Consider the following 14,892-nt stretch of genomic DNA (forward strand, 5'->3'; position numbering starts at 1 on the left):
TACATCACTATGAACCAATTCAAGAACAACAATAAGCTTTCATGACTTCCCCTTGTCATATTTCTCTTCGAGATGCTTGATTACATCACAACTTGGACATACACCCTCTGAATACTTGACTTGAGGTAGACCAATGACCATATCCTTGCTACTAAGTTGTTGAAGATACTGATAATTGAGATGTCCAAATCTCTCATGCCATACTTCACTTTGTGAATTTGAATGCGTCAACAAGGCAAGGGAAGTGGACTTAGGAACAAAATGAGAAAAAGAACTAAGTCTTGTCTCATGATTAGCCTTTCCAACTGCCACCATAGAAGCATCTTTGAGATTTTTCACCACAACTGTATCAGGAAGGAACTCCTCTTTGTTGCCACATCCATAGTGAGTTATTTGGTAGATGGATAGAAGGTTGGTGCTAAGGTTAGGAACATGAAGAACATGCTTGAAGACACCATTTTCCAACTCAACATTCCCTTTCCCTTCAACTTCTACTTGAGTGTCATTGCCCACATAGATGTAAGGTACATTTGATGGTTTCAAAGTGGAAAAATGCTCCCTTGAAGCACCCATATGATGTGTGGCTCCTGAATCAAGAACCTATTCCTCAGCATTATTTGCACTTGCTACCAAAGCTTATCCCTTACCCTTTGAAGTGGTTGAAGATCCCTTATCCTTATAGGCATTTGGTACATCAATTTTGTGTTTCCTGATTAAGTTTACCAATTTATCAATTTTCTTATCCTTACACTCATGTTCATCATGACCATTCTTCTTACAATAGGCACAAGTTTTCTTCTCCCTTTTTGTTAGAGTTGTTCCCTTTTTGGTTATTTTTGGAAAAAGACTTGCCTTGTTCTGAGGAAGATAGTTGAGTGGAAGAAGATTGATGTGAGGAAGATTATTGTTTAGAGGAGGATTGTTGTGTGTCATCTTGTGGCTTAGCCTTCCATTGACTCTACTTCTTGTTGGAGTTTTTACCACTCGAATTGCCTTCATTAGCCACCAAGGCTTTGGTCTTGGAAGATTGGAGGATTCCCATACTCACTAAATTGTCATGTTCTAAGACCAACATTTCTAAAAATTTCTTGAATGAAGGCTTAGGGTAGGCACTACCCATTGTTAATTTGTGAGTATCATAACTAGAAACAAAAGGAGCATATTCAGGTGGAAGATGAGTCATAATATGTTTGATCATCTTTCCATCCTTGATGGGTTCACCACAATCCTTAAGTTGTGCCCTATACATGTCTACTTGGGTAAGATAATCTTTGATGGTGTCGAAATTCCTAAGATCCAACTTGAGAAGTTTGTCCTCAATGGTGTAGGTCATGTCTTCATCTACGGTCCCATACAATGCTTCAAGTTTAGCCCACAACTCTATTGGATTGGTAAATTTCCTAACATGATATTTGACGAGATCTAAGATATTCTTAAGCAAGGTTCCTAGGGCCATTTCTTGTTTGGATTCCTAGTCTTCTTTTCAAGCCTCATCAACATCACTAGGAGGTTTCTTTGCTGCACCAGTTACATAATGCAACAAACCTTTTTCAACCAATGGTTCCTTTATGTTTTCTTTCCAAGTAGCATAATTATGTGTAGTTAACTTTGAAAAAGAACTCATAATGCAAGAGTACAATATCAAGGAGACACAATACACAATCCCCCCCCCGCCTTTCACTCAATCAACACCCCCCAAATGAAAGATTTTGGCACTCTATATGTAGTGCAGTTACAATAGGCCACTTGTCAAAATGGACAAAATGGGCTTCTGATTTTACTATTTACAACCTCCTTATGGAGTACAAATCTAGAACTTTATAATGTAGTTCAGAAATACAACAATTTTGAAGCAATACAATGCAAAACAGGACCTATTTCTGAAAGTGGTATTTTTGTCTACATAATCCTATAATCTGATTGAAAATCTGGAAAGTAGACAAAAAAATGTGCTTTCAAAAAAATGGAACCTGATTTCAGGTCTAGATGAGCTCGTACGAAGTGTTTGAAGTTGCAAAATGTAGGATTGGATAGGTATAGTCACTAAAAAATATTATTTCTGACAAATCCATGCACCAAAACTAGAAAATAACTACACCACTGAAAATTTTATGAAATTCTACCCAAAATAAAAAAAAATTGCACCTAATTTGGAGTTTGGATGACCAAGATATGGCCTCTCAAATTCAGACTATCAAATCAAAATTGAATCTAAAGAGGGTTCTGGAGAGGAAAATATCGTGTTAAATTTGATGGTCAAATGGCCATCACAACAATTCAAATTTGCCTAGAAATGACGGTCAAACGACTATCAGTTTTAACATCATGAACCACTAACATCAACAAAAAATTGCCTCCCTGGGATGACATGGCAACTGACTGGCCATACAAATGGAACACATGATAGTACAATTAGGCTTAGTTGGTACTGATAGAGAATGCTTAGGTGTGCACCTACATGGCAGTGTATGTGGAGGCTGCTTGTGTGTCAGCTGTAGTAAGCATTATTGTGGCAGTGAGTTGTTGTTGCCTACTGACGTGTCCTGCCTGCGGAGCTATCCAGATTTGTTGAGCTATCGATGGTCCATGATTTGCATGGAGGTCCCACAATGGCTGGAAAAAGGTGGTTGGTAGTGATGTTGATGGTTCTGAATAATTTCGTTGGTAGGTTTGAAGTCTGGTGGCTGGAGTTCGTAGTGCAGTGGGTAGAACGAAGCTGAGAACTTTTGTTATTGAAGCCGAGAACAAAATCATTGCTAGGAAATACAAAGGGACGATGTCGAGAAAGTGATCAGTGAGAGTCGATGCCAAAAAGGTGTTTAAGTCGACCAGAGGTCTTCATAGGTTAATCCCACATGCATGAGGCCATGGAGTTGTAGTTATATAAAAACAAAGGGCCACGGGTGTAAATCAAAGCATGTCAGCTTGGGTGTTGGCCAGGTTGTGAATGATATGCCAGAAAATGTGGAACTTGTCAGATATTGTGTACTACTACCACCAAATTGATTGTTATTGTTCGTAGGAGATGTCAGACTATGTAGGCTTGGCTAGGAAATTTGTGGTGACGTTGATTACTATGATCATCAGAGATTTATATTGAAGGAATATTCTGTTTGAATATTCTCTGTAGAGACCAGGGTTTGATCGCCCAGTTCCTGCAAAAATTTTCTCTACAGGTTGACTTCGCCTAAAAAAAATTTCAAAAAAAAACTTTGAAAATAGAGATTTGAAAATGTAGAGAAAAATATAGATCTGGAAAATAAATTAACAGATCTAATAAATCACCATACGAGATTTACAAATTGGGCCTTCAGGTGCTGGTTTGTAAAAAAAATTTGCCTCAAAATTGACTATGGCCCAATATAGGCAAATTTATAGTCGATTTTCATCAAATCGACGCTCTGGATGAAATGATGAGGTCCACTTTGGCTCTAGATGCTCCCAATGACTATTGATGCTCTGGATCTGAATCAGGTCCCTTCGAGAGATGAAACAATGAGGTCTCCAATGGCTATGTGAAGAGAATCTCCCTCAGCTTTGATAACATGTAAGAATTTTCCTTAGGGAAAAATTCACCCAAGATCAAGGAACTCAAACACAAGCACATAATAGACCAAAGTATGATCAAAATAACAATATATTATTCAATTCAATGTTCAAGTACACTAGGAGTACCTATATATAAAGGCCTCTAAGATGCTTCTAGAATGCCTAGGAGTTAGCAACATGATAAGTCTTACAACCATACACATGTCCACCAGGTGTGGGTTATCCTCCATTAAGCACATGAGTAAGTGTGATGATGAGAGGATAAGCCTACAAAGGTGTAGCACGAAAAATAATGTTGTAAACACCATGTGCTTAATTAAGAGTGCAAATAACTATGTTATCTACATGACAACTCAATTAATGATGCAAACTCCAGTGTTGTAGACACCATGTGTTGAATTAGAGTTGCTTACTTCTATGTTGTCAACATGACAACTCATAAAAGTACGCAAACTCCTAAGTGTCAACCTAATAAATAATAAAAGAATGCATTGACCTAAGTAAACTTAAGTAAAGTGTAAATAGTGAATACTTACTTACATCAACAATCAACATATTAATCATTTTCTTTGTTAGTAATCTCCTTTTATCTTCATCAAGACAATTTTTTCCAACATGATTAATAATTATAGGGATTAACTTGGTCATGAATTCTTCTTTAATCCTCTAATATTCCTCTACTGCATTAAGCTTTCTTTCTTCCAATTCAGGATACAAATCATTAGGTAATTGGTCCTTAATTTCAACTAATATTTTACTACACATATTGAGATGATAAATAAGTCATTGCTCAAGATTCCTTCATTCAATTTCATAAAATGAATTATAGTTCTTCTTGAATTGGACTAATATACTATGCTGAACAACTTTCTCCAAAATCCTATCTATCAAATCATCATTCTTACCAATAGTAGTAAATATCATCTTGACAACTTTGGTTGTAGTATCTCATTTAGTCTTAACCTTTTTGTTAGAATCATATGAATTAGAGATGGGTCATTAAAATTCCTTCTCTTCTACATGCCTATACTTTTACCCTTAGGTCTTTTCTCTATTGGTTCATATTTTGGCTTAGAAACCTTTGGCATAGAAGTCTCTTTAACTAACTTATCAAATATCTTCTTCTCAAGAGGTGTGGATGTGACTTTGGTTGTACTCCATGTAGTCTTATGTCTAGATGGCATGTAAATAGATGAAGTTGTGGTATCCTTTTCCACATCAATAGGCATTTTAGTTTCCTTACTCATCTCCATCTCATCTTTCTTCCTTCCAATTTCTTTTGTCTCTTCTTTACATATTCGTTCCTTCTCTACAATGTCCTCAACTAATTTCCCTACCTTCTTGGATTTTCTACCTTGATAAAGTAATTTTTGAACCTTTTGATACTTCTTCTCATAAGTTTTGAACCTTTCAGCACTAGGACATCTTGGCTTAGATATAATATCATCAATGTGCTTAATTACAATTGGAGGATCTACTTGATAACCCATAGACAACAACTATGGAGTTCTCGGTTCTATAACCTTCATACTGCATCCGTCAATTTCTACCATAAAGAACATAGAATTTGCGTACTTCCCAACTAGTCTCTAAGGGATTCTATCTCTCTTTTGAATTTTCTTGTAAAACCAATAGTTTTTGGTTAATGGATGCTCATTATGCATTCCATAGAATTGACTAGTCTAAATGGTTGCTAACATATCCTTTTTCCAAGTGATAATTTAAAACTCGTAAAAATATTTCATCAAGTAGAAAATGATACAAACTATCAAAGATCAATATTTAATATCTCAAAATAAGCTATATATTTCCATAAATGACATGCTTAACATACTACCTTATCCAAATTGATAACAAGTAGAAAATTTAACCCAACTTATCTTGAAGTATTTTAGCAAGCAGTTTCTATATCTGCGGTCACAATTTGGTTGCCCTATTCCTATACATGGCAAAACATTTTTGTTGTTTTGATTGGAAGAGGGATTTACATGGTCAAGCCCTAGGTTGACAAATCAACCTTGAAATTAAAATGTAAATATTAGAAAGAAATCATGACAAATGTAAATATCCACCTTGCTCATAGAAACCCTTGTCAATAAGGATTTGCAATGCTTGTATGTTGTAAAAGTTGATATCACAATGGAGGATGTAGTAAATCTCCACAAATGCAATCGATCCAACAAAACCACACTATGGATCGATGGATGTAAATGTGCATCAATGAAGAAGATGACAAATGCATTAATGTAGATATCCTTCCTTTATGACCAAATAAACATTAGATCTTGAAAGAGGAGATGCTCACAAAGGATCCTTTAATATTTTAATGCCTTGAATGCTTGATGATAATTTTCTTGCTCGAATAATTTAAATTTCTTAGTTGTTTTGATAGATTGTGATTGATGTTGGATGTTAAAATTAGGTTCCTAGGCTTTCATTCATACTAGTTTTTGGGTGCCAAACCAAAGAAAGCTAATAGGACTACCCAATTTTACAATTCACAACCTGAAGACAAACTAGCACCTAGATTAAAAATCTTGGTGTAATGTATCAATTTGGGTCGACACGTTCTAGAACAAGTTAGCTTGGGTTAACATATTCAAGGGGTATCTTGCAAGGAGATAACCCTGAGGTCTCAGATACTACATTGATGAAAGTGAGAGCTATGGAGGAAAATAGGAGAAATAAAATGAGTTCACCAATGGTCCATAAGGTCACTAATTGTGGGAGCTAAAAGGTCTTAAATAATATTTGATCTCATAATAAAGTAGATCAAAAGAAAAAGTTGATCTTGTCATGACTAAGTAGGCAAAGAAACCATCAAGCCCCCAATAGACTTAATCTTCATCATATCCAAAATCACAACAAGAGAAATGTCATTGATGAGAAAAAGTGAAGCCAACTCACCCAATAAGGTTTTATTTCCTTATTGTAAACTACATGAAAGAGAAAAAGAGTGTACTACAACAAAAGATGGCATTGGATGGTCTAGAAAGTGTGTATGACATTCTAGTCAACCCATCAAAGATTAATTGAATGATCTAGCAAGTATTTGTGGTATGTTAGTCAATCCATCAAAAAGATCCATCCTCAAGGGAACTCCATGCGCCCAAAAAGAAGAACTGGAAATTGACCCAAACATAAGGTGTTGGTCCACTCACTAATGAATATATTACAAAAACTTCACAACTTCTTAAAGTCTATCTAAAATTGGTATGCTAAGACATGAAAATAAAACATAATTAGTTAGAATTAAGAAAAAATAATCAAGATGGTAGTATCATCACATAACATAAAAAATTATCTTGTGGAAACCTAACTAGGATGAAAACCACATTGTGTGAATCAATCCTCACAAATTTTGCACTCTCTTGAAGTGTACATCCTCAAGAGCTTATCTTTATTAAAAGATTACAAAGACACTTTCAAGTTTTATCGAGTTAAGGGATTTAGTATAGACCTATGAGATTATTTCCTAATCAAGAGTAGTTTAGTTAAAGGACTTAAAAAAGGAAGTAATGTGTTAGCCTGTTAGGGGATTTTATACAAAGAACTTTTTAAAGTTGACCCTTGATAGGATTTTCCTTTTTAGTGATTGGAAAAAAATAGAGAGATTGATCTAAGAAAGATAGCTACTTTACTTAGCTAGATATAGATCACCTTGTTGTTGTTTGCAACTTTCTCTATGCTCTCTCAAATCTACAACTTATAAATGATCACTAATGTGCTCAACTCTACTAGCTATAACACATCTTGTCACTTTGTCGATCAACACACTGACTTTAGTCAACACACTCCACTTTTAAAATCTCCTCTTCACTCTTCCTCTTCTTCTTTTCTTTGAGATTACACACAACTCAACTCTCTAGAATTTTTCTTTTCAATATGCAATCTAACCTTCTTCTTTGAAATAATAGTCCCTTTTTATGATCCTTGATCCCTAATTTATAATCCATTATTTGAGAATTCAAAATTTGAATTCACCACCCTATGCTTAGCATGAACACATGTCACTGTCATGTGTTACATGTAATTTTTACAAATAGAAATCACATATATTCTATGACTTTGATAAATTGACCATTTGGAAAGAATTCATTAAATCATTTTGTCTCCCTATTGATGTGACATTTTCTAACTCCATTAAATGAAATGTCAGACATGATCCATCTATTTTGTGACATGATTCTTGCTTATGTACTTCATCTGGTTGCCATATCTCCAACCAATTTATGTGATCATTGTTCACCCCATCATTTATGATTTCTTGACAACTTGCAACAAACTTATCCCTAATTTGTTTAATTATGAATCTCCTTGTAACTTCCTTCACTTGTCATAGCCTTTTTTTTTTGTCTCTAGTTACCTATGTATGGTAGATGCACTCTTGTGCTACATCACCAGTCACAACCTTGTACCATTTGATACTATGCCTTAGATTTTGACATTAGCGACAACCAACTCATAACTGATCACACTAGCAAGCTCCACCATTCTCCATAGTCTTTTGACAATTATCCCAATAATCTCCCCCTTTGGCATTGAAGGAAACACTTAGTACTTTCAACATTTGTATTCTGATAATTTTTTCTTGTCATATTTGTAATTGACAACTTCATACTTAGAAAATGAGTTCATGCCTTTACCTTGTTTTTTTCTTGATCTACATGTCTCCTTGGAATGATGCCACTTGTTGCAATATCATAGCTTAACATTTTCAGATTGCTTATCTTTGTGCACATGGAGATGTTCTATATTTATTTACCTTGCTCTTGCTCACTTCTTCCCCTTTCTTTTCTCAGGATCCTCTTCTACCTATTCTAGAGTGTGTCATTTTCTTTAAGAATTACTTTCATAACTTCTCATTTTCACTGTATTATGTTTCCTTTGTCATTTTTCTCCTCTTCCTTATTCTACCTCTTTCTTCATCGTTGACTTCTCATCTTTGTGCCTTGATGACTTCTCCCCTTTTATTACTTCTCCCCCTCTGACAACAATTCCAAAGGTTCATGTTATGTTTTAGTGGCTTCTCCTCCTTTGGAGTAGTCCCACCTTTCTCATTAGTCCACTTCATGGTTATTCATCAGAGGTCATGGATTGATATCTACCCCTTTGTTCTACTTTAGGATTGATAGGGGTAATATGCCTAAATTATCTCTAAGATACTCAAAGGTATCTTTCTAAAGTGGTTTTGTGAATATCTATGTCAATTTTTCTTTGGTTGGTATATTTCCCAAACAAAATGATATGTGCTTTATCTTACAATGTATTGTTTAGGGGTAAAATAGAAGTGCTTTAATGGGATGTAGGCTTAAAAAATGATATGTGCTTGATCTTAAAATGTATTTTTTAGGGGTAAAAGAGAAGTGCTTTGATGGGATGTAGGCCTACCCTTTAGTCCACTAATCCATTCAAATATGTATTTGAGGGAAAGAGGGCATTTCAAAATATGATCCCTTTTCGTATCCAAATTTGAATAGCAAGACCCAAAAAATAAAGGGTAGCAATACTAAATTTGAATTGTAGGAAGGAATACAATATAAGGCAATACACTCTTAGGCCATTGTAGGATAATGTGTATGCAAAATTGAACTAATTGATTAAATAATATAGATCTAGATGTTAAGTGCACACAATAAACCTAGTTAAGATATAGATCTAGTGTATTGTCTCTCCCATTTGATTTATGTAAGTCTCCCTGATGGATACAACCTTGATGTTCTTTCTTTCTGAGTGATCTTGTTAGGACCCATGAGTGGTCTATACCCTTGGGGTGATCTATTTTCTTTATTGTGTTAGTAGGATTAATAATGCTTATGCCTAGTTTATGAGATTATGACGTATTTGACAATTTTATTGGGGTTTTTGCCAATGGTTACCTAGATTCATATGGTATCACAATGTTGTTTTGTGAGTACCCTTGAGATGTGAATAGTGGTTGCACTATGTGTTATTGATTTGTTGCAACTGATTGGGTTCTTGCAGTAGTGTTGACTCACGTGTTTGACCATGTTGAACCAAGGTATTTTGGTCATTTATGTATTTTGTGTATTTTTTGTTGAGATCTCCTAATGTGGTTGCATGATGATTGTTTGAGAGTTAATGTTTTAATGTACCCTATTTGTCATTGGATAACTAGTTATCATTTTTATTATTAAATGCTTAAAATAATTAGAAAATAATTATCCATATGTGATATGTAGATTATTGTGCTACAAATATCTATCTCATCTTTTACAATAATTTATGTAAAAAGGGTTGTTTAAACAAAATTAATTAGATGCCTTAATTACATGATTTACATACTTCTTTCTTTGGCTATGATATATTGTGCGTCTACACTTAATTGTGTTTGTTTATTATGCTAGACTTATATTCCTAATAGTGGCACATGGAGTTAGTGATTTTGACCTTTCATGTTGAGCCAATATCATCCATGTATGAGCGATGTATATTTATATTGATTATTTTATACCTCTAATAATTGAAAATTTAGATTTATTATGCATATGTGTTTATACTTGTGAGTGTTTTTGTGCATTTAGGAATCCACAATTGCATCAAAAAATATTAATTAAATGTTGATTTAATGGTTTAGAGTGATTTTATTTAATAATTTTAATTTTATTTATTTGTCAACTAATTTTTCGTAGTTGAATTTTAAGTAATTGGAATCATCTGATTTAATTTGGGGAGAAGGAGCCATTGAGTTATTAAGTCATTTTTATCACCTTATTTATAAGTCACTTGGGAAAAGTGCTTATATTGGCATAAAGGAACTTTATTGCTCAGTAATTTTCATTTGGTTTATTCATGTTTTGGAGAGAAAATTGCCAAACCCTCTTCTTGGCATTTTCTTGATTTGTTTGTTGGGTGACATTGGCTTGACGAATTGTTGTAAGGTTGGTCTTGTTAGATTTGTAGTGGGGAAATAATATTATGCCAAGCATTTCATCACATTCAATGACCTCATTATTTTCTTGTTGCAATTCTTGTTTTTGCCCTTTTGACTATGAGGTAGAGCTTTCTCATTTCTATAGTTTTAATCCATTTTAAGCTTTAGTTTTCAATTGTGAAATATTAGGGCGTGGAGAACCAATATTTCCCTCCATTTTTATGCAATTCCATCACCCAGTTAGATGAATGTGAGAATTTACACTTTCAACATGAGGGTTTGTGAGTTTTCCTACTAATACATTGTTGGATTCTGATGAAGTGTATGGGTCCAAGTTTTTTTTGAAAAGTGAGATGTTGGGTGGATTTAGACTAGTGGGTTTTATTTTTGTCAATTAATTTGACATTTTATTTTTGGGTGTTTTTGGCATCATCTCATTTTGGGTGCCATTAGGTTTTCATCAGTTTCTCTATTTGGCTTAATTAGATATTTGATCATGTATCCCTTTCCTTAATGAGTAGGATTGTGGAATTGAAATGGTTATAGAACATTCTAGGGTATTTTATTTCCAGATCCAAAGTCCTATCTTCATATTCATTTTTGTGGACCTGTGCCTTTTGTTGGATTATGGATTTGAGCCTGTTTAGTGAGTTTTATTGGACCCTTGGTCTTATGACCATATTCTAGAGTTGGGGTTTAAATTTAATTTTTATGTAACAAGTTTGAATTTTGGGCTTTCTACTCTTGCCTTAGCTTGTGTGTCACCCATACTTTGTTGGTGGTTTGACACCAATTTTCTTTATTGTGAAAATGAATTGTATTCCATGTTTGCTTGCATGTTATGTTGTTATTTCATAGAGATTGGGATTTGTGTTGAATCCATACTCCTACATTTAGGATGGTTGAGTAAGTTCATGATACTTGGTGATTTATGGTATTATTGGGTTTCATGTTGAATCCATACTCCTAGATTTAGGTTGGTTGAGTGAGATTGTTATACTTATATCATTTGTTGCATTTCTCATTTTCAACCCTTGCATTGGTTTTATTGATTATATTCATGAAGTTGGTTGTGCTTATACACGAGCACATGCACTTGTATATGATAGCATCTTGTGAGACCTAAACTCCTAGATATAGGCCAATTGAAGAATTGTTCATTTGGGGTTTGGGTTGGGAATTTGCATTGCCTATGGGTACTCATCATGCAATGAGAATGGGTATGTAAGGTAGGCAGTGGAGTGGCTTATCTTGTGTACCTTGACCCAGAAGTGGTCAATAAGATAACATGAAGAGGTTCTAACAAGTGATAATCAAATTAATAAATGGGAAATATAACTTAAGATAAGATGACTGAACACCTATACAGTTATGAAGCATCTTGAGGGAGCCAATCTAAGGGTGTGGTTTATAGGATAAGTAGTTTTATGCAGAGTGAGTACAAGGTCACGGTATGATGGCTTCCTAGGGGAGTTGTTTCTACACTATCTTTAGTTTGGGCTTTCTGATGCCAACAGACCTACACTCCACTTGATTCCCTAATAGTTATCCCATAGAGTGTTTGACTAGGACATATTTTACTACATTGTCTTCATGATCATATAGTTGTTGTTATCGTACCTTGATTGGTGCACATGTCATCCGTGGGTGGTTATCTTTTGTGATTGTGGTCGAGTCGTTATCTTTATCAACACGATGAGAGTGGGCTTATCTATACCATGTGGTTGGTAGGAGTAGCTACCTATGCCACTACTATGGAATAAAATACAAAGAGATGGTCTACTTCTAGTCTTGAGGCCAGAGATGATGTTCACTTGGTGCTTTGATGTATCTAGAGTATATTTTTTTATGATTTATGTTTTACCTTAGATGCATTTATGTCATGTTTTAGATGATGCTTAGTATGTTTACTTGTTGCATTCTATTATCATGATGTTATATTGTATTGATTAGTTGATGTTACTTACAATTGCTATGGATTAATGATGTGATTAATAGATTAGCATGTTAGATGTTTCATGTTTCATTAATAGCATTTATGATTGTTATTAGTAAGGTAGAACTCATAACATAACACCAATGATCTTGTTGGAAAATTGAGATTCATGCTTGGGGATATGGTTAGGATCGTTGAGGTCTCATGATGCCATTATGGTTGGGAAGAAATGAGGAAGGTTGATTTGGTTCAGTTGCATCTTATGCTTGTGCTTTCCCTTCATTGTGATGTTTCTTATGCATATGTTTTTATGAGGATAGAGATTATCATGGATTAGAGTAGTGTGATGTTATGTGAGGTGTTTTGGACCTCTTTATGCCTATTAATCCTCTTAAATATTTTTTCCTTGACCTTGGTTGTTTTGGTACTCCCTGCTGTGGAGGTTCTAAGTCTATTTATCTCCCAAGTTAGTTTTTCAATTCTAGTTTTCAGCCCGGATGAACTTAGGAAACATAATTGGATGCTACCGGTAAAGTATCACCCCATAGTAGTAAGAAATATTGCCTAACAATATTGAGAAAAATCACCTAGAAGTATTATAAAATATTGCTTGGTTGAGAAGTGTCTCATGATAGTACTGATCTCTCCTAAAATTTCTTGTGAAACCTAATTTCCAAACAACAAGTACTTTCTAACTTGTCTCGTGAATGTTGGTAGGTGATTTGGATACCCTATGAGGATTTTTTGATCCCTAGACCTTGGTAATTCATCTATGGGATGTGTAGGATTAGAATGTCAATTTTAGACATCCTCTTAACATTGTTCATGGTAAGTTGAACTTTATGGGATTATTCACTTACGAACTTGGATTTGGGCTTTAGAATTAACCTTGTATGATTAATTCATGTAGGTGGATATGGTTGCATTTGTAAGTGATGAATGATTGGGGATCTTTGGTGGTTTGGTTACTTTTCTTCCATTGTGATCTATTTTATGTTTGTAGTTGCATGTACTTATGGCTTATTTTATATAAAAATATGTTCATCTTTATTTATCCTCATTTCCAAGGATCTCTAGTGGGGGATTACATATGGTATCAGAGCTTATGTTCAAACATTGGGATCTGGGTGTATATGTTTCCCATATGGTTGTTGATGTTGATTTTATGTGAGTGTGAGTGTCTTTTTGTAAGCTCATGATATCTTGTTACTTGGGTACCTACTTGGGATGAACTTGCTTATCTAGTGGAGAAGGAAGTGAATCTTTTATGTCCATATACCTTTCAAGGATGGATGATAATATTAAGCATTAATGTTGATGGTATTCATATAGGGGAGTATCCTAGCATTGTTGGAGACATGATTCGTAGTTTGTATGTTCCATTAATGATAGAGTTTCTCATTGATGTTAATATATTGGTTATTTTGTGAAGATTGGTAGAGCATAGGTAAAGTTTGGCTTTGCATAGTTTGAGGACTAAAAATCATCTTATTTGCACTTGGGATAATGTTATAGAGTATGTGTAGATGTTACAATTAATAGCATGTATGGAAATATGAAGACTAGATAGAGTAATGATGGTTTTAGTAAAGGCAGCTTTCAGACACAGTTTTTGGAAAGCAAGTATTGATGTTTGGATCCTCCTAATAGGGATGGAATCTAGTTAAGTGGACTTGGATGAAGGTTGAAGACATGTTGAGGATGTTTTGGTTAATCACACACATTCAGATGATCAATGAGTGTAAAGTTGTGAATAATGTGAGTTGACAAATTGCTTATAATTATGAAAAGATGTAATGTTGTAGTATAATGTGTAAATGTAATATCTTTAGTTGATCCTATATTACCATTGTAAATTGAGAAAGCCTCAAGGGTGACTCAATAACTTATTCTAGGACTTGGTATAAAAGAATGGTGATATGATATGCAGTCATATCTATTGGATGTATTGTGCGAACTTACATGCAAATATAATTCCATGCTCAAAGATCCTTGGAACAAGGATGAATAAAAGCCAATACATTTTTTTAAGGTAAAAAGCATGGATTCAAACAACATCAAAATGCAAATGATCAAAAGATTGCAATGGAAGACATAACCAAGCAACCCAAATAACCAACGATCTCCAAGCATCACTACTTACTAACACGTTCAATAACCAATTATGAAAGTTTAAAAAAATAAGAAACCCTTAATCTATGATCTTTCGAAACCTAGGAAGGTGCACAATCCAATAAGGTGTCTGAAACACCCAAACAAGCTTCCCAACATTGCATGAAAATGCTCCATGTCTTCCACATAAGGAAGTACAAAATCTAGAGTCGTGCAAGGAAACACTTGCTCATGTGAGCATGTACCATGACCCACATTAGGAAACTCACCTTCATGCAAGGAAACACTCCTTCACTCAAGGGATCATTCCTCCACATGAGTAAACACAAGGTCATGTGAGGAAGTACCTGGCCATTCAAACCAATACTTTCTCGTGTAAGAAAGCTCTATGTTGTATGCA

The sequence above is a fragment of the Cupressus sempervirens genome, chromosome 1 (genome assembly GCF_028749045.1).
Source record: "Cupressus sempervirens isolate cs-2001-9-10 chromosome 1, ASM2874904v1, whole genome shotgun sequence".
Lineage (NCBI taxonomy): Eukaryota > Viridiplantae > Streptophyta > Pinopsida > Cupressales > Cupressaceae > Cupressus > Cupressus sempervirens.